The 23,443-nt window shown below is 44.6% G+C and overlaps 1 pseudogene; it reads right to left on the bottom strand.

Moving 5' to 3' along the window:
* The window catches only part of LOC144698055 (uncharacterized), a 176,866-nt pseudogene that overhangs the window by 57,672 nt on the left and 95,751 nt on the right, over window positions 1-23,443 (bottom strand).

The following is a 23,443-nucleotide window of genomic DNA, read 5'->3' as shown; positions in this document are numbered from 1 at the left end:
CATCTATTTAATTGAAAGCTTAATGATTTTATTTTTATCCAGAATATTAACACCTATAACTGGGCTGGAGTTTACTAACAACAGCAGAAATAGACCCCAGTGAAACATGGTTCAGTTGCAAAACTCAATCACTGTAGTTACTCGTGAACCTCCTGGTGTCTCAGCAGGTTGGATGACTGAGTGAATCCTTTCCCACACTCGGAGCAGGTGAACGGTCTCTCCACAGTGTGAACTCGCTGGTGTTTCAGGAGGTTGGATGACTGAGTAAATCCCATCCCACACACGGAGCAGGTGAAAGGCCTCTCCCCAGTGTGAACTCGCTGGTGTGAAATAAGATTAGCTGATCGCCTGAATCCAGTCCCACAGTGAGAGCACCTGAACGGTCTCTCGTCAGTGTGAACACGTTGATGGGACACCAGGTCCCCGGAACTTTTATAGCACTTCCCGCAGTCTGGACATCGAAAAGGTCTCTCCTCACTGTGAACTCGCTGGTGAGTCAACAGATGGGATGAATCAGTGAATCCCTTCCCACATTCTGAACAGGTGAAATGCCTCTCTCCAGTGTGACCATGCTGGTGTCTCAGCAGGTTGGATGACTGAGTGAATCCCTTCCCACACTTGGAACAGATAAATGGCTTCTCCCCAGTGTGAATTCGTTGGTGCATAGTCAGATGAGATGATCACCTGAACCCAGTCCCACAGTAAGAGCAGCTGAACGGTCTCGCGTCAGTGTGAACACGTTGATGGGTCATCAGTTCCCAGGAACTTTTGTAGCACTTCCAACAGTCCAAGCATTTAAAAGGTCTTTCGTCAGTGTGAACTCGCTGGTGTTTCAGTAGGTAGGATGAACGAGTGAATCCCTTCCCACACTCGGAGCAGATGAACGATCTCTCTGCTGTTTGACTGCACCGATGTCTTTCCATGTAATTGAATCCCTTCCCACAGTCCCCACATTTCCACGGTTTCTCCCTGTTGGGACTGCATTTATGTCCTGCCACATTAGATGATTAGCTGAAGCCTTGTCCACAAACACAACACGTGTACAGTTTCTCCCCACTTTGAACAGTGCTTTTTCCTTCCATGTTCAAAATCCGATGATATTCAGGCTACGATAAACTGTGCAATCCATCAGATCCTGATGTGATGTTTGGTTTCAGTTTCTTGACTGCAAATCCTCTCCTCCTAATATCCTGTGGAATTGATTTAAAACAGAAAGAGGGAGTGAGAGAGAACCCACAAAAACACAAAGGCAGGTTGTGAAACTGAGCTGAATGGATCTGGGAATTTGTGGGGCCGGCACTAGGAAAAAGTGACCATGAAAGATGCTGGATTGTCACAAAAACTCAACTGGTTCACTAAGGTCCACCAGAGAAAGGACCTTCTACACAGTCTGTGCCCATAAATTTCAAACTTGTGCCTGAACACTAAGGTCTAGGTCATAGGAGCAGGAGTCCTAACACTGACTCCTGGGGAAATCCACTTTCAACCTTCCTCCATTCTGAAAAATCATTACTCTCTGTTTCCAGTCACGCAGTTAATTTTGTACCCATGTTGCTGCTGCCCATTTTGTTCTGTGAGCTATAACTTTGCTCACAAGTCTGTTATGTGGCACTTTACCTAATGCCATTTGGAAGACCATGTACACCACATTAACAGCATTACCCTCATCAACCACACTGTTAAATCTTGAAAAACCTTAAGCAAGTTAGTTTAACATGATTTTCCCTTAACAAACTTGTGCTGGCTTTCCTGAATTAGCCCACATTTGCTTAAGTGACTATTAATTTTGCCCAGAATTATCACTCGCAAGGCTAAACTGACTGGTCTGGTAGTTGCTGGGCTTATCATTACACCCTTTTTGAACAAAGGTGTATGATTTGCAATTCTCCTGTTCTCTGTCACCACTCATGGGTCTGAAGAAGATTGGAATAATATGGTCAGTGCCTCCACAATTTCCACTCTGAATTCCCTCAGTATCCTTGGATACATCTCATCCAATCCTGGTGCCTTGTCAACTTTATCAGACAGCCTATATAATACCTTCTCCTTATCAATATTAAACACCACAAGTGTTTGAACTACTTCCTCTTTAACCATGACCTGTGCAGCATCATCTTTGGTAAAGACAGATGCCAAATATTCATTTATACCTCATCCATACCCCTTGTCCCAATGGGTAAATCACCTTTTTTTATTCCCTAATCAGCCCCTGTCTCCTTTTCCCACCCTGTTACTAGGTATAAGACGGAGAAAGCGTTTTGATTTCCTTCCATGTTAGCTGCCAGTCTCTTCTCATACTCTCTCTTTGCTTCTCTTACTTGCTTTTTCCAATTTCTCTCTGAATATCCTTTCTTTATCCTGTCTCTCGGTTCTATTAGCCACTTGATATCTCTGTTAGCAGACTTATTCATCTTCATCTTAATCTCTTCTCTTATTTAGTGAGCTGTGGATATGTTAGCCATACCTTCCTCATTTATAAGAATATGTCATTACTATGTCTGATCTATTTCCTCTTTAAGGCAGCCCATTCCTCAATTACAGTTTCTCCTGCCGACCTTTGATTCCACTTTACTGGGTCAGATCCATTCTCACCCTATTGAAGTTGGCTTTCCCCAGTTAATTATTCTTTCTCCTACAAGTAACCTTTGCCCACAGACAGACAGGCCAACTGTTTACCTTCCAGATTTAAAGGCCGATGATATTCAGGTCCTCATGAATCGAGTGACTCTGCCAGATCTGAATTGATGTTTGATTTGAGTTTCCCATCTATCAACCCTTAACTTCTAAGATCCAGTATCAGAAAATTTCAAAAACACTAACCGTCAGAACAAGATAGAAATTAAGAGAGAAACATTTCTCTGGGATGGAGTTTTCTGTGTGTAAATCCTCCCCTTCTAACCCCCTGTAAAAGGAGTTTCCAAACACTGGGTGTAAACTGGGCTCCGGGAGTTTGTAATCCGGGTTTGGAGTCCTACACCGGGTGTTTGTGAACCCTCCCAGTCCACCCTCCGGCTCCATTCCTCTCCTGCACTCGGCCCTTTCTCACCCGCTGGACTTTCAATTCCACCGCTTTCGTCCCGGTCCTCCGCACTCATTGCGCATGCTCCACTCCCAACAGGCTCCGTCCCTCATTCATTCCGATTGGCTGGAGGACCAACTGCTCCCGCTCCGTCCTCCAGCTCCGCCCCTTTTTTCTATTGGTCCGGAGCTGCCGCCAATCATTTGGAGCCGGAGCATGCGCAATCCGTGGAGGCAGACGGGAAGAGAGCTCGAACGAGCGGATTTAAAATCCGGGTTTGACAAAGACCGAATGCGGATCCAGGGCCGAAAATAAACCTGTGAACAGAGATAGGGCCGGCGGGTTAGTTTGGAAACTTCATAAACTTACGGTACCGGCCCCAAACCCTCAATAAAAAGCCACCGGTCTCGGGTTTGCTCGGCGCTGCGGGAGGAACGCCCGAGTTAACGGCCGCCATCTTTATAGGGTAATGTCGGGACGGGCGCATGCGCTGCCGCCATCTTTATAGGGGCAAAGTCGGGACAGGCGCATGCGCGGCCGCCATCCTCACGGGGACAATGAACAACAGCCCGAGGGAGACATTCATAAAATGTGTGTTCACCAGGAGTTTTAGATCAGCAGCAATAGAATTATAAACCCACAGTCACTCAGCAGTACAGAATTTAAACATTGCTGAAAAAGGGAGACATATTGCTGATATTTCATGTTGCACTCCTCCGGACAGATGCAAAAGAACCAAATTTCTCAGCGAACAACAATTTATGCTGCACAAGGAAAGGGTGTTGACTGGCTGGCCAGTCAGCTCTGATTGGTCAAGGCATTACCATGGAGAATGCACCAAAGAGCTATCATCCTCCATGCTTTTGTTTAATTCAACAAACGGCCCCATCCCTGGACATGCACCTTCTGTCTGCAGTGGACAGTTCCCTGTGTATGAATATCTGTAGCTTCTAGCAAGCAAAAGTGAACCACATTTTGAGCCCGACTGACAATCTTTGAAATTCAGTGTCCTTGCGTCTGTCCTGATGAGCACAAGATAAAAGTTTTGACAGAATGTCTTTTTTTTAAGCAATACTCAAGTGTCTTAAAAGGGGGAAATGTGGCAGACAGAGGGAGAGGTGTACATAAGAACTAGGAGCAGAAGTAGGCAATTCAGCCCCTCGAGCCTGCCCTGCCATTCAATACAATCATGGCTGATCTCATTTCGGCCTCAAATCCAATTTCCCACCCTCTCCCCATAACCTTTCAATCCATTACTAATTAAAAATCTGTCTATCTCCTCAAATTTATTCAGCATCCCGACATCTACTGCACTGTTTAGGGAGAGAATTTCAGAGTTTGTGAACGAGGGAACTTCAGGCATGGTCATTAATGCTGGAGCGATTAAAATAGGGAATGTTCAAGGCCAGAATTCGAGCAGTGCAGATATCTCAGAGGGTTGTGGGGCTGGAGGAGATTACAGAGAAAGGGAGGGGTATGGCCATGGAGGGATTTGAAAACAAGGATGAGAATTTTAAAATCAAGTTGTTGCTTGACTGGGAGCCAAAGCAGGTCAGGAAGCAGAGGGGTGATAGTGAAACAGGACTTGCTACGAGTGAAGACATGGACAGCAGATCTTTGGATGGCTTCATGTTTACGGAGCGTAGAATGTGGGAGACCAGCCAGGAATGTGTTGGGATAGTCGTTCAGGTCTGGAGGTAACAATGGCAGGGGTGAGGGTTTCAGCAGCAGAAGCATTGAGACACAGTGAGGTCGAGTGGAAACAGGCCGTCTTAGTGATGGCACAGATATGAGGTCAGAAGCTCATCTCGAGATCAAATGTAACACCGAGGTTGTGAACAGACTGGCTTAATCTCAGACTGTTCCCAGAGAGAGAGATGGAGTTTGTACCTGGGAAATGGAGATTGAAGCAGGGATTTAAAACAGTGTCTTCAGTCTTCTCAGTATTTAACTGGAGTTAATTAGTCATCAGGAAGAGAAGCAGTAACCAGAATGGGCCATGAGACTGATCCCATGGTTTAACTTAGAGGGAGAGAAGGAAGGAAGGAAACCCTGGGAGGTTTGGAGAAACCACCTTCACAGTCACTCATTAAATCTCCACACAATAAGGTTTGGACACAAGGTTAACATCTGCTATTCTGTGTGGTCGGTCAGGGGGTTTCAGATTAATGTTTTGTCATGAGTACTGGAGTGAATCATCAAACATTTTGTTATCTTCAGTTGGACAAATTTGTTAAAAACATACAGGAAGAATTATCCAAAACTCTGTTTGGCTTCAGCACAGGGAGGAGGGAGAATGTGTGGGACAGGGATTTGCAGCCTTGGGAGAAGAAGACAGGAAATAATGTTCCATAGAAATGAGAATTGTCTGCTCTGAATTTCTATCCTGTTCTTACAGTGATGACTTTTGTAAACTCCTTTTACAGGGTATCAGAAGGGGAGGATTTACAGAGGGGGAACTCAAACCAAACAGCACATCAAGATCTGACAGAGTCACTCGATTCATCAGGACCTGAATATCATCAGTCTTTGAATGTGGAAGGAGAAATGTTTGTCTATTCTGTCTGTGGGAAAAGATTTCAAACATCAGTGTGTCTGGAAAAGCACTGAGACACACACACACCCGAGTGAACTGACAGTGGAAAGAGCTTTAACCAGTTACACAGCCTGAAATAGCATCACACCATTCACAGTGGGGGTGACTGTACACATGTTCTCTGTTTGGACAAGGATTCAATTGATCATCAAACCTGAAGAGACACATGGACACCCGTACCATGGAGAAACCGTGGAAATGTGAGGACTGTGGGAAAGGATTCAATTACCCATCCCAGCTGGAAATCCATCGACGCAGTCACACCGGGTAGAGGCCGTTCACCTGCTCCGAGTGTGGGAAGGGATTCACTCTGTCAGCCAACCTGCGAACACACCAGCGAATTCACACTGAGGAGAGACCATTCACTTGCTCTGAATGTGGGAAGGGATTCACTCAGTCATCTGAGCTGCTGAGATACCAGCGAGTTCACAATGGGAAGAAGCTATTCACCTGCTCTGAGTGTGGGAAGGGATTCACTTACTCAACCAACCTGCGAGCACACCAGCGAATTCACAATGGGGAGAGACCGTTCGTCTGCTCTGAGTGTTGGAAGGCATTCACTCAGTCATCTGACCTGCTTAGACACCGGTGGGTTCACAGTGGGGAGAGGCCGTTAACCTGCTCTGAGCGTGGGAAGAGATTCACTCAGTCATCTGACCTGCTGATACACCAGCAAGTTCACAGTGGGGAGAGACCGTTCACCTGCTCCGAGTGTGGGAAGGGTTTCACTCAGTCATGCCACCTGCAGAGGGACCAGCGAATTCATGCTGGAGATACACCGTTCACTTGCTCCGAGTGTGGGAACGGATTCACTCAGCCATCCCACATGCGAACACACCAGCGGTTTCACAATGGGAAGAGACCATTCACCTGCTACGAGTGTGGGAAGGGATTCACTCAGTCATCCCACCTGCGAATACACCAGCGGTTTCACACTGGAGAGAGACCATTCACCTGTACCGAGTGTGGGAAGGGATTCACTCAGCCATCTGGCCTGCTGAGACACCAACGATTTCATACTGGGGAAAGACCATTCACCTGCTTCATGTGTGGGAAGGGATTCACTCAGTCATCCCACTTGTGAATACACCAGCGAATTCACACTGGAGAGAGACCATAAGAACATATGGAATAGGAACGGGAGCAGACCATTTGGCCTCTCAAGTTTGCTGTGTCATTCAATAAGATCATGGCTGATCTTCTTGTGTTTGAATTTCCACATTGCCATCTAACCTCGATAACCTTTGATTCCCTTGCCTAACAAGAATCTATCTACCTCTGTCTTAAACATATTCAATGATCGCGCCTCCACCGCCATCTGAGGCAGAGAGTTTCCATTCGCACATCCCTCTGAGAAAAAAAAATTATCCTCATCTCTGTCCTAAAAGGGCGACCCCCTAATTTTGAAACGGTGCCCCCTAGTTCTAGACTCACCCACAAGAGGAAATATCCTTTCAACGTCCACCTTGTCAAGGCCATTCAGGATCTTGTATACTTCAATCAAATCACCCCTCACTCTTCTAAACTCCAGTCTGTCCAACCTTTCCTCATAAGACAGCCCGCTCATTCCAGATATCAATCTAGTGAACATCCTTTGAACCGCCTCCAATGCATTTATATCCTTCCTTAAATAAGGAGACCAAAACTGCACGCAGTATTCAAGGTGCAGTCCTGTATAACTGAAGCATAACATCCTTACTTTTATGTTCAACCCCTCTCCTAACAAAGGATAGCATTCCATTAGCCTTATTAATTACTTGCTGTACCTGCATACAAACTTTTTGTGACTCATTTACTAGAACACCTAGCTCCCTCTGCACTACAGAATTATGCAGCCATTCTCCATTTAAGCAATACTCTGCTTTTTTGTTCTTACTGCCAAAGTGACCAACTTCACATTTTCCCACATTTCACTCCATTTGCCAGATCTTTGGCCACTCATTCAACCTATCTACATCCATCTGCAACCTCCTCATGTCCTCTTCGCAACATACTTTCCTTGCTATCTTTGTGCCATCTGCCAATTTAGCGACCATGTCTTCACTCCCCTCAAATAAAACATTGATGTAAATCACAAAAAGCTGAGGCCCCAATACAGACCCCTGTGGGTCTCCATTCGTCACATCCTGCCAATCAGAAAAAGACCCATTTACACATACTCCCTGCTTTCTGCCAGCCAGCCAATCTCCTATCCATGCTAATAAGTTACCCCCTACACCATGCGCTTTTATTTTCTGTAATAATCTTTGATGTGGCACCTTATCAAATGCCTTCTGGAAATCCAAGTCCAGTATGTCTACAGGCTCCCCTTTATCCATTGCGCATGTTACTCCTTCAAAATAACTCCAATCAATTGGTTAAACAGGATTTTCCTTTCACAAAACCATGCTGACTCTTCCCAATTGCCTTGAGCTCTTCTAAGTGCCCAGCTATAACCTCCTTAATGATTGATTCTGATAACTTCCCCACGACAGACGTCAAGCTAACTGGCCTATAGTTTCCTGTTTTCTGCCTCCCTCCCTTCTTGAATAGAGGGGTTATATTTGCTGCTTTCCAATCTGACGGAACCTTTCCAGAATCGAGCGAATTTTGGAAAATTAACACCAGCGCACCGACTACCGCATTAGCCGCCTCTTTTAAGACCCTAGGATGTAGTTCATTGGATCCCAGAGACTTGACATCGGCAGCTCCTTCAATTTGCTCAGTACCATTTCCCCAGTGATTTCAATTTCACCAAGTTCCTTTCTCCTGTCACCTTCTGATTTGCAGCTATTACTGGAATGTTTTTTGTATCCTCTATATTGAACACAGAAGCAAAATATTATTAATTTCTTCTACCATTTCCTTATCTACTATTAACTTCCCACTGTCACCCTCTAGAGGACCAACACTCACTTTGCTCACTCTTTTCCTTTTTAAGCACCTGTAGAAACACTTGCTCTCCATTTTTACATTTCTAGCAAACTTCCTCTCACACTCTAATTTCTTTCTCCTGATTAACCTTTTAGCCATTTTTGACTGTTCTTTATATTCTGTCTAATCATCTGTCCTGCTGCTCATCTTTGTGGATTTGTATGCTTTTTCCTTAAGCTGATGCTTTCTTTAACTTCTTTAGTTAACCACAGATGGTGGGTCCTCCCCTTATGATTTTTCTTTATGGTTGGGATGTACTCATTCTGAATACTTTGAAATATTCCCTTAAATGTCTGCCACTGCTTCTCTATTCATCTATCCTCTAGCCTAGTTTCCCAGTTCACTTCAGCTAGCTCAGCTTTCATCCCCACATAGTTGCCCTTATTTAAGTTTAAGATATTAGTCTTTGACCCACTCTTCTCCCTTTCAAACTGGATGTAAAATTCAACCATATTGTGCTCGCTGCTACCTAGTAGTGCCCTTACTCTGAGGTCATTAATTAATCCTGTTACATTACACAATACCACGTCAAATATAACCTGCTCTCTGATTGGCTCCTGAACATGCTGTTCTAAGAAACTATCTCAAAAGCATTCCAAGAACTCCTCATCCAGGCTATTACTGCCAATCTGATTTTTCCAGTTAACGTGTAGATTAAAATCACCCATGATTATTGCCGTCCCTTTATCACAAGCACACAATATTTTCTCTTGAATACTTTGTCCTACACTATGGCTGCTGTTAGGGGCCCATCAACCACTCCCACTAATGACTATTTTTCCCCTACTATTCCTCATCTGCACCCAAACCGACTCTACATCCTGATCTCCTGATCCAAGGTCATCTCTAACTATTGCACCAATGCCCTCTTTGATTAACAATGCAACCCCGCCACCTTTACCTAGCTTCCTATTCTCCTTGAATGTCATGTACCCCTCAATATTAAGGACCCAATCTTAGTTGTCCTGCAGCCACGTCTCCATAATTACTAACAGCTCATATTTATTTACTTCTGTGTGAGTCGTCAATTCATTTACTTTGTTTTGAATGCTATGTGCATTCAGATAGAGAGCCTTCAGTCTTGTCTTTTTGTTACCGTTGTAACATTTAGTCTTGACTGTTGATTTATTCTCAGGTTTCTTTCTCTCAGTCCTTTCCTGCCATTCTCTGACCTTGTTTCTCATATTACTATTTTGCTCTCCTTTCTTGACTCTACACCTTGAATTGATACCTCTACCCAAGCTTGATCCCTCACTGCTCTTGTTTAGTTTAAAGCCCTCTCTACTTCCCTAGCTATGCGATTTGTGAGGACACTCATCCCAGCACGGTTCAGGTGTAAACCGTCCCAACGGTACAGCCCCCACTGTCCCCAGCTCTGATACCAGTGCCCCACAAACCGGAACCCACTTCTCCCACACCAATCTTTGAGCCACACATTGGTCTCTCCAGTCTTATTTGCCCGATGCCAATTTGCACGTGGCTCAGGTAATAATCCAGAGATTATTACCTTTGAGTTTCAGCTACATAATTTGCTACCTAGCTCCTTACACTGACTTTACAGAACCTCTTTCCTAGTTCTACCCATGTCATTGGTACGTATATGGACCACGACAACTTGATTCTCCCCCTCCCATTGCAAGTCCCTCTCCAGCCCTGAGCAGATGTCCGGAACCCTGGCACTGGGCAGGCAACACAGCCGTCTGGACTCTCACTTTTTGCTGCAGAAAACAGTGTCAATGCTCTCACTATACTATCCCTTACTACCACTACATTCCGTTTTGCTCCCACTGCGTGAATGGCTTCCTGTACCACAGTGTCATGGCCAGCCAGCTCATCCACCTTGCACATTTCACTTTCATCCACACAGGTTGTGAGCATCTCAAACCTGTTTGACACTTGCAAAGCCTGAGACTCCTCCACTACTGCCTGCTCAGTCCCATTACCTGCCTCACTGACAGTCACATCCTCCTGTCCCTCACTGCTGATCAAACAGATGACCCTCTTCTAAGAGGTGTGACTGTCTTCCGGAACAAAGTATCCAGGTATTTCTCCCCGTCCATTATGTTGTTGCGTGTCTGCATTTCGGTTTCCAGATCAATAATCCTGATCCGGAATTCCTCAAGCTGCTTACACTTCCTGCAGACGTGTTTGTCATGGATCGCCTTGGCATCCAAAAGCTCCCACATCTCACAGCTGCAACATAACCCCTGTCCCACCATTCTAACTTATGTTATTTAGTTAATTTACTTTAATTACTTTCTTCCTATGTATGCTACAATTTACTGTGTTTACTGAATGCTAGTATCACTGACAACTAAAGATTATATGCTTCTTAACTACAAGGGATGTGTATTAGATGTTTATTTAAGTAACTCTATTTTATTGCTTGTTTAAAATCTTTGTTGTTTTATTTGAATTTTAAAGTTTTCAAATTTTGGTTTATTAGTGTAAAGTTATTTTTATTTATAGATCTACCTGAACTTGCCTGTCCTAAGCTGGTTTCTCACACACTGTCCCTTAGACTGAGCACTTACCGACCAATCAACGTACCTGCTTCCTGTGACATCACAGTTGCCTCTTTCCCCCCCTCTCCTGCTGCCTCACAGCAGCTGCAACAGTGAAACAGCCCGTTCCTCACTCAAATCCCCCGTCTGTATTTATAGGCGTTCCTCACTCAAATCCCCCGTCTGTGTTTATAGACGTTCCTCACTCAAACCCCCTGTCTGTATTTATAGACGTCCCTCACTCAAATCCCCCGTCTGTGTTTATAGACGTTCCTCACTCAAATCCCGGCTCTATATTTATAGACGCTCCTCACTCAAATCCCCCATCTGTATTTATAGGCGTTCCTCACTCAAATCCCCCATCTGTGTTTATAGACGTTCCTCACTCAAACCCCCCTTCTGTATTTATAGACGCTCCTCACTCAAATCCCCCGTCTATGTTTACAGACGTTCCTCACTCAAATACCCGGTCTGTATTTATAGACACTCCTCACTTAAATCCCCGGTCTGTATTTATAGACGCTCCTCTCTCAAATCCTCGGTCTGTATTTATAGACGCTCCTCACTCAAATCCCCGCTCTGTATTTATAGACGCTCCTCACTCAAATCCCCGGTCTGTATTTATAGACACTCCTCACTCAAATCCTCACTCTGTATTTATAGACGTTCCTCACTCAAATCCCCGGTCTGTATTTATAGACACTCATCACTCAAATCCCCGGTCTGTATTTATAGATGCTCCTCACTCAAATTCTCGGTCTGTATTTATAGACACTCCTCACTCAAATCCTCACTCTGTATTTATAGAGGCTCCTCACTCAAATCCCCACTCTGAATTTATAGACGCTCCTCACTCATATCCTCGGTCTGTATTTATAGACGCTCCTCACTCAAATCCCCGGTCTGTATTTATAGATGCTCCTCACTCAAATCCTCGGTCTGTATTTATAGATGTTCCTCACTCTAATCCTCGGTCTGTATTTATAGACACTCTTCACTCAAATCCTCGGTCTGTATTTATAGCCACTCCTCACTCAAATCCTCGGTCTGTATTTATAGACATTCCTCACTCAAATCCTCGGTCTGTATTTATAGGTGCTCCTCAGCTCCCCACTGTCTCCTGCAGGTCCGCTCCACTCTGACTCCCAGCAAGGTAGGCCTCACTCGAATCCCCGACCTGTATTTATAAGCACTTCTCATCTCCTGAGTATCTCCCACAGGTCCGCTCCACTCCAACTCCCAGCAAGGTGGAGGGATGGAGCCAGTGACTATGGAGTGGAGTTTGTAGCGAGGACTGAAGACAATGGCTTTCGTCTTCTCAATATTTAAATGGAGGAAATTTCTGTTAACCCAGTTCTCCCAGGATCCTTGGGTGCATCTCATTTGGCTCAGGTGATTTCACAACTTTAAAGTAAAAGCAAAATACTGCGGATGTTGGAATTCTGAAACAAAAGCAGAAAATGCTGGAAAAACTCAGTAGGTCTAACAGCATCTGTGGAGAGAGAACAAAACAGTGAGTCACACGGACTCGAAACATTAATTGTTTTTTTTCATTCCACAGATGATGTCAGATCTGCTGAGTTTTTCCATCAGGGACGGAGGAGTGGGCGGGGCTGGATGACCGAATGGGAGCAGCTGCTCCTCCAGCCAATCAGAGTGAATGAGGGGCGGGGCTGATCTCGGTTCTCCCTCATTGGCTGGAACTCTGCATCATTCTGAAAGCTGATTTGTCTCAAACTCCAGGAGAAAACTGGACCTTTCTGTTTGTGACTTTAAACAGATGAAACCCTGTGGGTGTGGAGCAGACATTTCAACATTTGTTACTGAAATGTGGGAACATGATAAAACAACGTACAAACAATTCAAGGGCTCACTTCAAGGAATGACTAGCCAGGCAGGGAAAGTCACCATTAGAACAAGTAGAATCCCTGGTTTCAATAAATGAACGGGCAGAAGGGTTAGGACAGGTTAGGGAGAAGGTTAATCCTGTCATCATTCAGAACATCACATGGAAGCCCAGGCCTGGGAGAGGGGGATCCACCGCAGACATAGGAACAGGGGAACGAAAACAAAAAATGCCGGAAAAACACAGCAGGTCTGAAAGCATCTGCGGAGAGAGAGACAGAGATAATGTTTCGAGTCCGTATAACCCTTCTTCAGATCTAAAAGGAGGTAGAGATGTGGTGAAATATGTACTGATTAAGGAGAGTGAATTTGCCCAATCTCTCTTCATAAGACAGTCCCACCATCCCCGGAACAAACCTATGAACTTTCATTGCATTCCCTCTATGGCAATAATATCCTTCTGAGGCAAGGTGACCAAAACTGCACACACTACTCCAGGTGCGGTCTAAACAAGATTCTAAACAATTGAAGCAAGACTTTACTACTCCTGTACTCAAATCCTCTTGTGGCAAAAGCTAACATTCCACGAGCCTTCCGAATAGCTTGCTGCATCTGCATGTTAGCCTTCAGCGACTTATGGACAAGGACACCCAGGTCCCTTTGTACATCTACACTTTCTCATCTCTTATTATTTAGGAAATACTCTGAACGTCTGTTCCTTCTGCCATTTTTCCACAATATATTCCATCTGCCATGTTCTTGCCCACTCACTAAGTCAAATCCTCCCATAGCTGCTTTACATCTACCTCACAACACATTCCCACCTCGCTTTGTATCATCTGCGAACTTGGAAGGATTACATTTGGTCCCCACATCCAAATTGTTAATATATATTGTGATCAACTGGGACCCAAGTACTGATCTTTGTGGTACCCCACTAATCACAGCTTACCAACACGAGAATTACCCGTTTATTCCTACTCTCTGTTTTCTGCCTGTTCACCAATCCTTAATCCATGTCAGTGTATTGCCTCCTATCCCATGTGGGTTTATTTTGCTAATTAATATGTCAGGTCCCAGTGACTTATCAACGTTCAATCCCATTCTTACTGATATTAATTTCCTTCAACTCCTTATTCTCCCTACTCCCTTGGATCTCCAAACCTGGGAGATTTCTTGTATCTTCCCCAGTGAAGGCAGACTCAGAATTATCATTTAGCTTCACTGCCATTTCTCTAATCCCCGACTCTGCATGCAATGGACCCACATTTGCCTAAAGCAGCTTTTAGAGTCTGTTTTTATCTTTTCTCTAGATTGCATTCATATGCTATTCTCCCTTTCTTTACCAGTTTCCTGGTCTTCTTTTGCTGTATTTTAAAAGCCTCCCAATCCTCAGGTTTACTACCACTTCTGGCAACTTCATAAGCTTATCTTTAAATCTTATACCATCCTTAACTTCCTTTGTCAGCCACGGTTGACTGACTTTTTGGGGGTTCTGCACCTTGAAGGAAGGTGTATGTGCTGTAAGCTATGTAATAATTCTTTGAAGACTATCCATTGCCTCTGTACATTTTAACGTATTTTCACATTCTATCTCAGCCAATTTCTCCCTCACGCCTTCATAATTTCCTTTATTCAACTTTAACACCCTTGCTTCAGAGTGAACTACCTCATTTTCAAACATAGTATAAAATACTATAATATTGTGTTCACTCGCCCCTCAATGTTCTTTTACAAGAAGATTATTAATTAGTCCTTTTTCATTACATAATGCTAGATCTAAAATAGCCTGTCCTCGAGTTGGCTCCTCAACATACTGCTCTAGAAAACCATTCCCAACATACTCCAGAAATTCATCTTCCACTGCATCAGTGCTCAATTGGTTTACCCAGTGTACACGTAGATTGAAGTCATCCATGATCAATGTATAGCCTATGCTACATGCTTCTATCATCTCTTGATTAATACATTACTATTACCATTACTATTTGGTAGGCTATGAACAACTCCAACCAATGTCTGCTACCTTTTGCTAATTCTTAGCTCCACCCAAACAGATTCCACACATTGTTCTTCCAAACTGAGATCCCCTTTACTAATGCACTGATCTCATCCCTTATTATCAGCACAACTCCACCTCTTTGTCTGTCTTTACTAAACTTCCAGTATCCATGAATATTCAGTTTGCAGTTTTTGTCACCATGCAGCCATGTTTCCATAATGGCAATAATATCTTACCCCTATATCTTACTATTTGTGCCTTTTGATCATCGATTGTGAATGCTGTGCGCATTCAGGGAGAGCACCTTTAATTTTGTCCTTTTAACATAATTCTGCATTCAAAGCAGACTCCATGCTCTGCTTTGTTTCTCCTGCCTTGTAGCCTCACTACTACTTCCTGTTACCCATTTTACTTCCTTCTCATTTTACACTTAAAGGAGGATGAGTAGAATAAATTAACAGTAACTTCACTTTGCTACACTTCTCCTAACTTTACCTTACTTTAGTTTACTTTATGACTATATTTCACTTTGACTTGATTTAATGTTACTTCCCTATTGCTGGTGTTCCTTACTGAAATCCAGGCAGCTACCTCTTTATAAATGTTATGGTTTTGTTTCTAGTTTTAATATATTTAAACACACTCCCGAACAGCAACTTCTCACCAACCAAGTTTTCCTGCGATGTCGCTCTTGGGTTTATTTTCAAACTCAGCCCACTGCCCGAGTAGAGGTGCTCCTCACAGGTCTGGCTGTCTCCTCTCCCAGAAGGTGAGACACGTCGGGAAGGAACAGAAGGGAAAGTTTACCTGTGTCACAGCCACATAGGATCTCACTTGTGACTGATAAGAACTGTTATCGAACTGAGGCAGGGCAGAAACCTGATTGGAGGGATTCAAACAGGGAGTTCTCTGAAAAATGGACACGGATTTGGCAGATTACAAAACGTTTCAGGATTTTTGAATAGAAAGTGAGGCTGGAGATGGGGCAGCAGCATGCAAAGATGGAAGAGTGAAGGGCTTGTTTTTATTTAAGGACGTTGTAACGATGGAAGGTTTAAAGGAGAGAGGCACAGTATCTGAAAAGAGAGAACCATTGACAATGACGGCAAACATGGGGAAGTTGGATGGTCAGTAGTTTAGTGGGAATAGGGTCGATGGAGCAGGTGGTGCACACAGAGTGCATGAGAGGAGATGGGAGAGAAACTGGAAAAAGATGTGTTCACGGCTCAGACGTTGGGGGAAATTTAGAGACAGTTTGTCCTGGTGGGTTAGTGGAAGGGAGGGAAGCAGCAGAGGCAGCTGATCGGATTGTCTCAATCTTAGTGACAAAGAAGCTCCATGAGCTCCTCATAATTGTCGTTGGGGCTGAGGATGGAGGAGACAGGGCAAGGGAGAGCCCTTCAAAAGGAACTAACTTGTGCTAGAGATATCAAAACGACTCAACACACTGTTTATCGCAAAGCTGATTTATTCCAATTTTATACAGAATCTGTAACTGGGCTGGAGTTTATTAACCTCAGCAGAAACACACTCTTATGAATATGCTTCAGACAAGAATATCATTGGGAACTAAATCCAACCACAGCAGTTACTTGTGAACCCGCTGGTGTCTCAGCATATTGGATAATTGTATGAATACCTTCCCACACTCTGAGCAGGTAAATGGCCTCTCCCCAGTGTGAACTCTCTGGTGTCTCAGTAGATGGAATGACCGAGTGAATCCCTTCCCACATTTGGAGCAGGTGAACGGTCTCTCCCCAGTGTGAACTCGCTGATGAAATGAAAGATGGAATGACCGAGTGAATCCCTTCCCACACTTGGAGCAGGTGAATGGTCTTTCCCCAGTGTGAACTCGTTGGTGTTCCAGGAGGTTGGATGGATCAGCAAATCCCTTTCCACATGTGGAGCAGGTAAATGGTCTCTCTCCAGTGTGAACTCTCTGGTGTCTCAGCAGGCTGGATGAATCAGTGAATCCCTTCCCACAATCAGAACAGGTAAATGGTCTTTCCCCAGTATGAACTCGTTGGTGTCTCAGCAGGGTGCATGAATCAGTGAATCCCTTCCCACAATCAGAACAGGTAAATGGTCTCTCCCCAGTGTGAACTCGTTGGTGTCTCAGCAGGGTGCATGAATCAGTGAATCCCTTCCCACAATCAGAACAGGTAAATGGTCTCTCCCCAGTGTGAACTCGCTGGTGTTTCAGTCGGTTGGATGAATCAGCAAATCCCTTTTTACACACAGTGCAGGAAAATGGTCTTTCCCCAGTGTGAACTCGCTTATGTTTCATTAGGGAGGATGAATCAGCAAATCCCTTCTTACACACAGAACAGGTAAACAGTCTCTCCCTAGTGTGAACTTGCTGGTGTCTCAGCAGGTGGAATGACTGAGTGAATCCCTTCCCACACTCGGAGCAGGTGAACGGCCTCTCCCTAGCGTGAACTCGCTGGTGTTTCAGTCGGTTGGATGAATCAGAAAATCCCTTTCCACACACTGAACATATGAATGGCCTCTCTCCAGTGCTTGTACACTGATGGATTTCCAGCTGGGATGGGTCATTGAATCCCTTCCCACAGTCCCCACATTTCCATGGATTCTCTCCATTGTGACTGTGTTTCAACAGGTCAGATGATCGGCTGAAGCCTCGCCCACGCACAGAACATGTGTGCGGTTTCTCCCCACTGTGAACAGGGCTCTTAATCACCATATTCAAAATCCGATGGTATTTGGGTTACGATCAATTGGACAACACCGTCAGATCCTGATGTGATATCGGGTTTGTGATTCTGGACTGAAAACCCTGTGAAAATGGGACAAAACAAACAAAGGTGAGTGAGAGAGAACTCACAAAAACACAAAGGCTGGGTGTGAAATTGAGCTCAATGTGTGGGACTGGCATTAGGAAAAAGTGACCATGAAATTTCCTGGATTATCATAAAAACCCAACTGGTTCACTAATGTCCTTCAGGGAAGGGAACCTACCTTCCAGTCTGGGCCTACACAACTCTACCAGAACTTTGACAGCATTTCCCAATCCCTTATCCTCCAACCTCCATCAGGACCAGGGTAGCAGATGAATGTGAACACCATCACCTCCAAGTCACACTCCGCCCTGATTTGTCTGACATCCATTACTGGATGGACAGAAACTTCCTCCATTTAAATTTTGGGAAGACTGAAGCCATTGTTTTCATTCCCTGTTACAAACTCCACTCCCCAACTTTCAATGCCTTTCTGACAACTCTGAGGCCGAACCAGACTGTTCACAATCTTGGTGTCATATTTCACCCCAAGCTGAGCTTCTGACTACATACCACTAAGGCCGTCCATTTCCACATCAGTCATTTTGCCGAATTTCATTCCTGCCTCAGCTCAGCTGCTGCTGAAACGCATCCATTCCTTTGCTACCTCTAAACTGGAATCATCCTAGCCTGCCACAGAAACAGTGGAGTCATTTAAAACTCCACTTCCCATGTCTTTACTCGCACTTTGTCTCGTTCATCCAACGCCCCTGTTCTCATTGAGCTACATAGGCTCCTCGTTAAGCAGCGCCTCAATGTTCAAATTCTCATCCTTGTTTTGAAATCCCTCAGTGACTACGCTCCTCACTATCTCTATCATATCCTCCAATCTACATCCCTCCCAGATATCTGGACTCATTTCATTCAGGCCGATTGAGCATCCCTGATTTTAATTGACTCACCGTTGGTGACCGTGTCTTCAGCTGCTCAGGCTATAAGCTCTAGAATTCCCTATTTAGTCCTCTCTTTCTCATCCTTTAAGACTCTCCTTAAAACTTGCCTCTTTGACCAAGCTGTTGATCATGTGCCTCAATACCTCCTCATGTGCTTCAGTGTTAAATATTCCGGTATAATATTCCTGTGAAATACTTTGGAACATTCTATTCTAATCAGTGTGCTACATAAATGCAACTTGTTGTTGTTGATTTGGACATTTATCATCGCTGAGTGAAAATCCTGTAACTCCTTACCAAACAGCATTGTTGGAACACCTTCACCACAGTGACTGCAGCGATTCAGGAAGAAGGCCCACCAACACCTGACCAACACACAACTGGGGATTGACAATATCTGCTGCTCTTGTTAGTGACACCCAAATACCAAGAATCGAATTAACAAAAAATCTCGGAAAAAAGGGCACCGTAGAAATACTTGTTACTAAAGCAACACTCTTAAATTGAATGGACATTTGTCACTCTGTTCTCCCCCAGGATCTACCTCCTTTAACAGCCTCACACTGGAAATTGCTGGGCCAGACTGGGTTGCAAAGTGCTCGGGGTTAACCCCAGCAGCTTCTCCTCCAATTCCACTCCAGCTCAAAATTGATGCAACAAAAAAGACCCCCATTCAACACCCAACCTTAATCAAACCGGCTCCTAATTGGTCTGTCTGTGTTTCCAGACTCGGCTGCATGAAACAATAAAATGAAAGCAAAGCTCTGCAAGACTGGAACTGAAGTTAAGACATAAAATATTTTAAATATCCAGCAGGTCAGGCAGCATGAACAGATTAAGAAACAGAAATAGGGGCTCAGGTCGCTGACCTGCCTTCAGGCTGCACGATAACTCTCGGCGATGGCCGCCGAGTAATGGCGGGCAATGTTCCCACAATGCTAAGCGCCCCAGAAACCGCTCTATCTAAAAGTTGTTAATTTCCTGTTGGAAGGTCGGTTGCCGCAATCGGCAGGTGGCAACTATGGCGCCGGGAGAGTCAAGGAGGTGAAGAACTGCAGCAAAATACAGGAGGACGATCACCCGCCTTTATTACAGAACAATAAGCCGCGCATCTGCGCTTGCGCACCCACACCAGGGCCGGGACTAACAACTGTCCCGCATCCAGAATCACCGGGACCTGCAGCCTGGAACTGGGAGTGGGAGAAGCGGGAAGAATGAGGAGAAACAATATAATCCAACACTCACAACAACCTCCAATCCACCTCCATCCCCGGGATAGTGAGACAGAGTTTAGAAATACTCACCAACACGACTCCTGTCAAACTTCCACGAGGAAAGGGGGAGCAGTGACTGTGACTGCACTGATATAGCCCCAGACCTGTCACTCAAACCCCTCAACTCCGCCCAGTTCACAGCTCAGCCTACCAGCTTGCAGCTTCCTGCACCTTGACCCCGCCCGGCCCAGGTGTGGGACAGTCCAAGGTGAGTCCTTCGTGTTACCAGGACAGTGGGGGAGGGGTGACCTCCTGCCCTGTGCTGTGTCCCAAATGGTTCCATCCTCCCCTCCCCCGGGCCCACTAAACACTGCATGCAGACGGCTGATGGACCTTGGGAATCCTCACTGACCTGCACAGGGACATGATGCTGCTCCCCACCCCCGATACACTCTGTAAACAAGCTGCTTTTCTTTTTTTTTCTGCTGTCCCTTCGCGTAAACACCTTGTTTCATACAAGTTTTGTTTAAGAATTGTTCAATCTTGTTTAATTGCAGGGCTAGGGGGCAAAGGCAGGGACGTGGCATTAGGTAAATTGTCCCTTCAGGGGCCTAATACAGACACGACCGGCTGAACGGCCTCCTTCTTTTGCTACAACCATTCTATGATTCTCTGACTTGTCTCTATCCTGCTGCTCCATTCAAAGTGAATCCCACCTTCTGCTTTTGTCCCTGGATCCCTGTTTAACCAAGTATTTATCTCTGCCCTCATTTGTTCCTTATTTCTTTGAGTCCTAGTTTTCCTTTTTTATTTCTCATTTTCTTCACATTACATTCAGACTGTTGTTATCGTGCCATTCACATCTAATCTAGAAGCAGCTTTTGTGTTTTTAATAGTCCCATTACCACTCCCTTTGACCTTGCATTATGAAGCCTTTTGTCAGTTAATCTCTCTCGCCCTGCAGCCTTTCATAGACCTTCCCTTCTGTTCCTCTTCCACCTTTCAATGGCTCACAGACCTGAAACGTTAATTCTGTTTCTCTCTCTACAGATTCTTCCAGACCTGCTGAGTGTTTCCAGTTTTTAATCTTTTCATTTCATGTTTTAAGCATTGCAGTAATTTTCGCTTCTCCATTCCAAGCACTCTACCTGACATTATTAATAATTCAATTCAGTTATTCATAAATTAATTTATCTGTACTTTATGTCTTGAAAACTGATTATTTATTGAGCTATTTATCAGTTATCAGTGTCTTTAAATGTTACAATTTCACAACTCCTCACGTTTTCCCCACACTTCCTGGCACTAATATTAAATCCTTAGTAATCTTAAATGGAAGGGTCAGCCCAGCATCGACAGACCAGTCAGTTTAACCTCTGTGTGGGAAAGCATTTAGAAGCGGCAATTCAGGTCAAAATTAAGCCACTTGTACAATTTGTTCAGGACAGTCGTGTTGAACTAAATTTCTTGAGTTTTTGATAAGGCAACAGAGAATGTTGATGAGGGTAACACGGTTGATGTGCACATGAACTGCTAAACGGAATTTGATACAGTGCCAAGTAACAGGCATGTCAGCAGAGTTAAAATCCATCGGGCAGAGGCAGCATTGGCTGTGTGACAGGCAACAACATGCATGGTAAACGGTTGCTTTTTCAAATTGAGGAAAAGTATACAGTGGGATCACAAGGGGTCGGTGGTCAGAACACTGATTTCTTGATATATATTAATGATCTAGACTTGTGTGTGCAGGGCTGCATTTCAAAATTTGCAAACGACACCAAATTTTCAAGTTGTGTTTACAGTGGGGAGGATGGTGATTAACCTCAAGTGGACATAGACAAGATGGTGGAATAGGCAGACAGGTGGCAGATAAAATGTAATTCAGAGTGTTGTGAAGTTATTCATTTCGGTAGGAAAAACAAGGAGAGGCAAAATAAAATAAAGGATACAAGTGTAAAAAGGTGCAGGAGCAGCGTAATCTGGGGCTTTATGTGCACATTGAAGATGGCAGGGCAGGCTGAGAAAGCAGTGAATAAAGCATGTGGAATCCTGGGCTTTATGAATACGGGAATAAAGTACAAAATCAACCAAGTTAGAATAAACCTGAATAAAACACTGCTTTGGACCCAACTGCAGCATTGTGTCCAATTCTGAGCTTTAGGAAGAATGTGAGAGTGTGGAGGAAAGATTCACGAGAGATCGGAACTTCAATTAGGTGAGGTGAAGTTGGTTTGTTATCCTTGGAAGGGGAACCGTTTTCTTGCATCTTTTCTGGACCCTCTGTCTTCACTTCCTTCCGAAATTGTAGCCATTCAGTGGCGGTGGTGTTAAAAACTTTCTTTCATGGAATGTGGGCAGGGCCAGCATTTGTTGCCCTTGAAGCAAGTCCTTGCCACACCATTTCAGAGGGTATTTAACAGTAGCCACATTTCAATGTGGATCTGGAGTCACATGTCAGACCAGGTAAGGACGGCAGATTTCCTTCCCAAAAGGGCATTAGTGAACCAGGTGGGTTTTAATGACAATCGACAATAGCTGAATTGTCGCCCTTATTGAGACTCGCTTACAATTCCAGATTTAATAATTGATTTTAAATTCCACCAGCTGCTGTGGTGGGACTTGAACCCCTGTCCCCAGAGCATCAAGCTGGTTTTCTGGATTATTAGTCCAGTGACATTCCCACTGTGGTACCATCTCCCCCAATATATATTTTTATTTATTTGTAGCCAACAGTTTAGTATTTGTCAGTATTTTGTTCCATGTGGTTTCTATTCTGCGTTTCAGACAGTTTCAAGTGCGGCCTTCTTGTGGATGTAACAGTGAGTGAGTCCATGGGCCATTTACATATTCAGGGTGAGAGGTGCTGATCCTCAACCTCTGGCGATACTTCAACCTCACAATCCTAATCTCTGGCTGCCCAGTGTAAAGTGGGGTGGGGGGCGGGCGGGTTGGGGGGAGGGGGGGGGTGGTGGTGCGGGCATGGTTAAATCAGAGAATCTTCTCCTGTAATGGTTCATGGGCCTATTTAACACAGGGATTTCTAGATCCAGGATGGGTCTGGTCACATTGGCTGCCGACCTCTCTTCCATGGTCTTGTCTGTGTCCGGGTGTCCCTGGTGAGGGAACATGCGGTGTCCACCGGTACGCTTGATACCTCCCACAACCGGTGGGCACCTCAGGGTACAGAGTGTCTCATAGACATTGGAAACAACTTTCTGGCTTACTTAGGAAGGTTCCCTTTGCTTTTGTTGGGACTTTATTGCTGATTTGAACTTCTTTCAGTTTGATTGGACCACATGTTTGGGTGAAGAATGTACCAAAGAAACTCGAATTTTCTGTTTTGAATTTCTATCCTGTATTTACGATGAAGATTTTTGTAAACTCCTTTACAGGGTACAAGAGAGAGATGATTTGCAGATAGGAAACTCAAACCAAATATCACATCAAGATCTGACAGTGTCACTCGATTCACCAGGAAACATAGAAAATAGGAGCAGGAGCAGGCCATTCGGCCCTTCAAGCCTGCTCCACCACTCATTATGATCATGACGGATCATCCAACTCAATAGCCTCCTCCCGCCTTCTCCCCATATCCTTTGATTCCTTTCGCTCCAAGAGCTATTTGTAACTCCTTCTTGAAAACATTCAAGGTTTTGGCC

This window comes from Cetorhinus maximus, chromosome 23 (genome assembly GCF_964194155.1).
Source record: "Cetorhinus maximus chromosome 23, sCetMax3.hap1.1, whole genome shotgun sequence".
NCBI lineage: Eukaryota > Metazoa > Chordata > Chondrichthyes > Lamniformes > Cetorhinidae > Cetorhinus > Cetorhinus maximus.
Note: the sequence above shows the minus strand (reverse complement) of the source record. Positions and strands in the feature narration are given on the sequence as shown.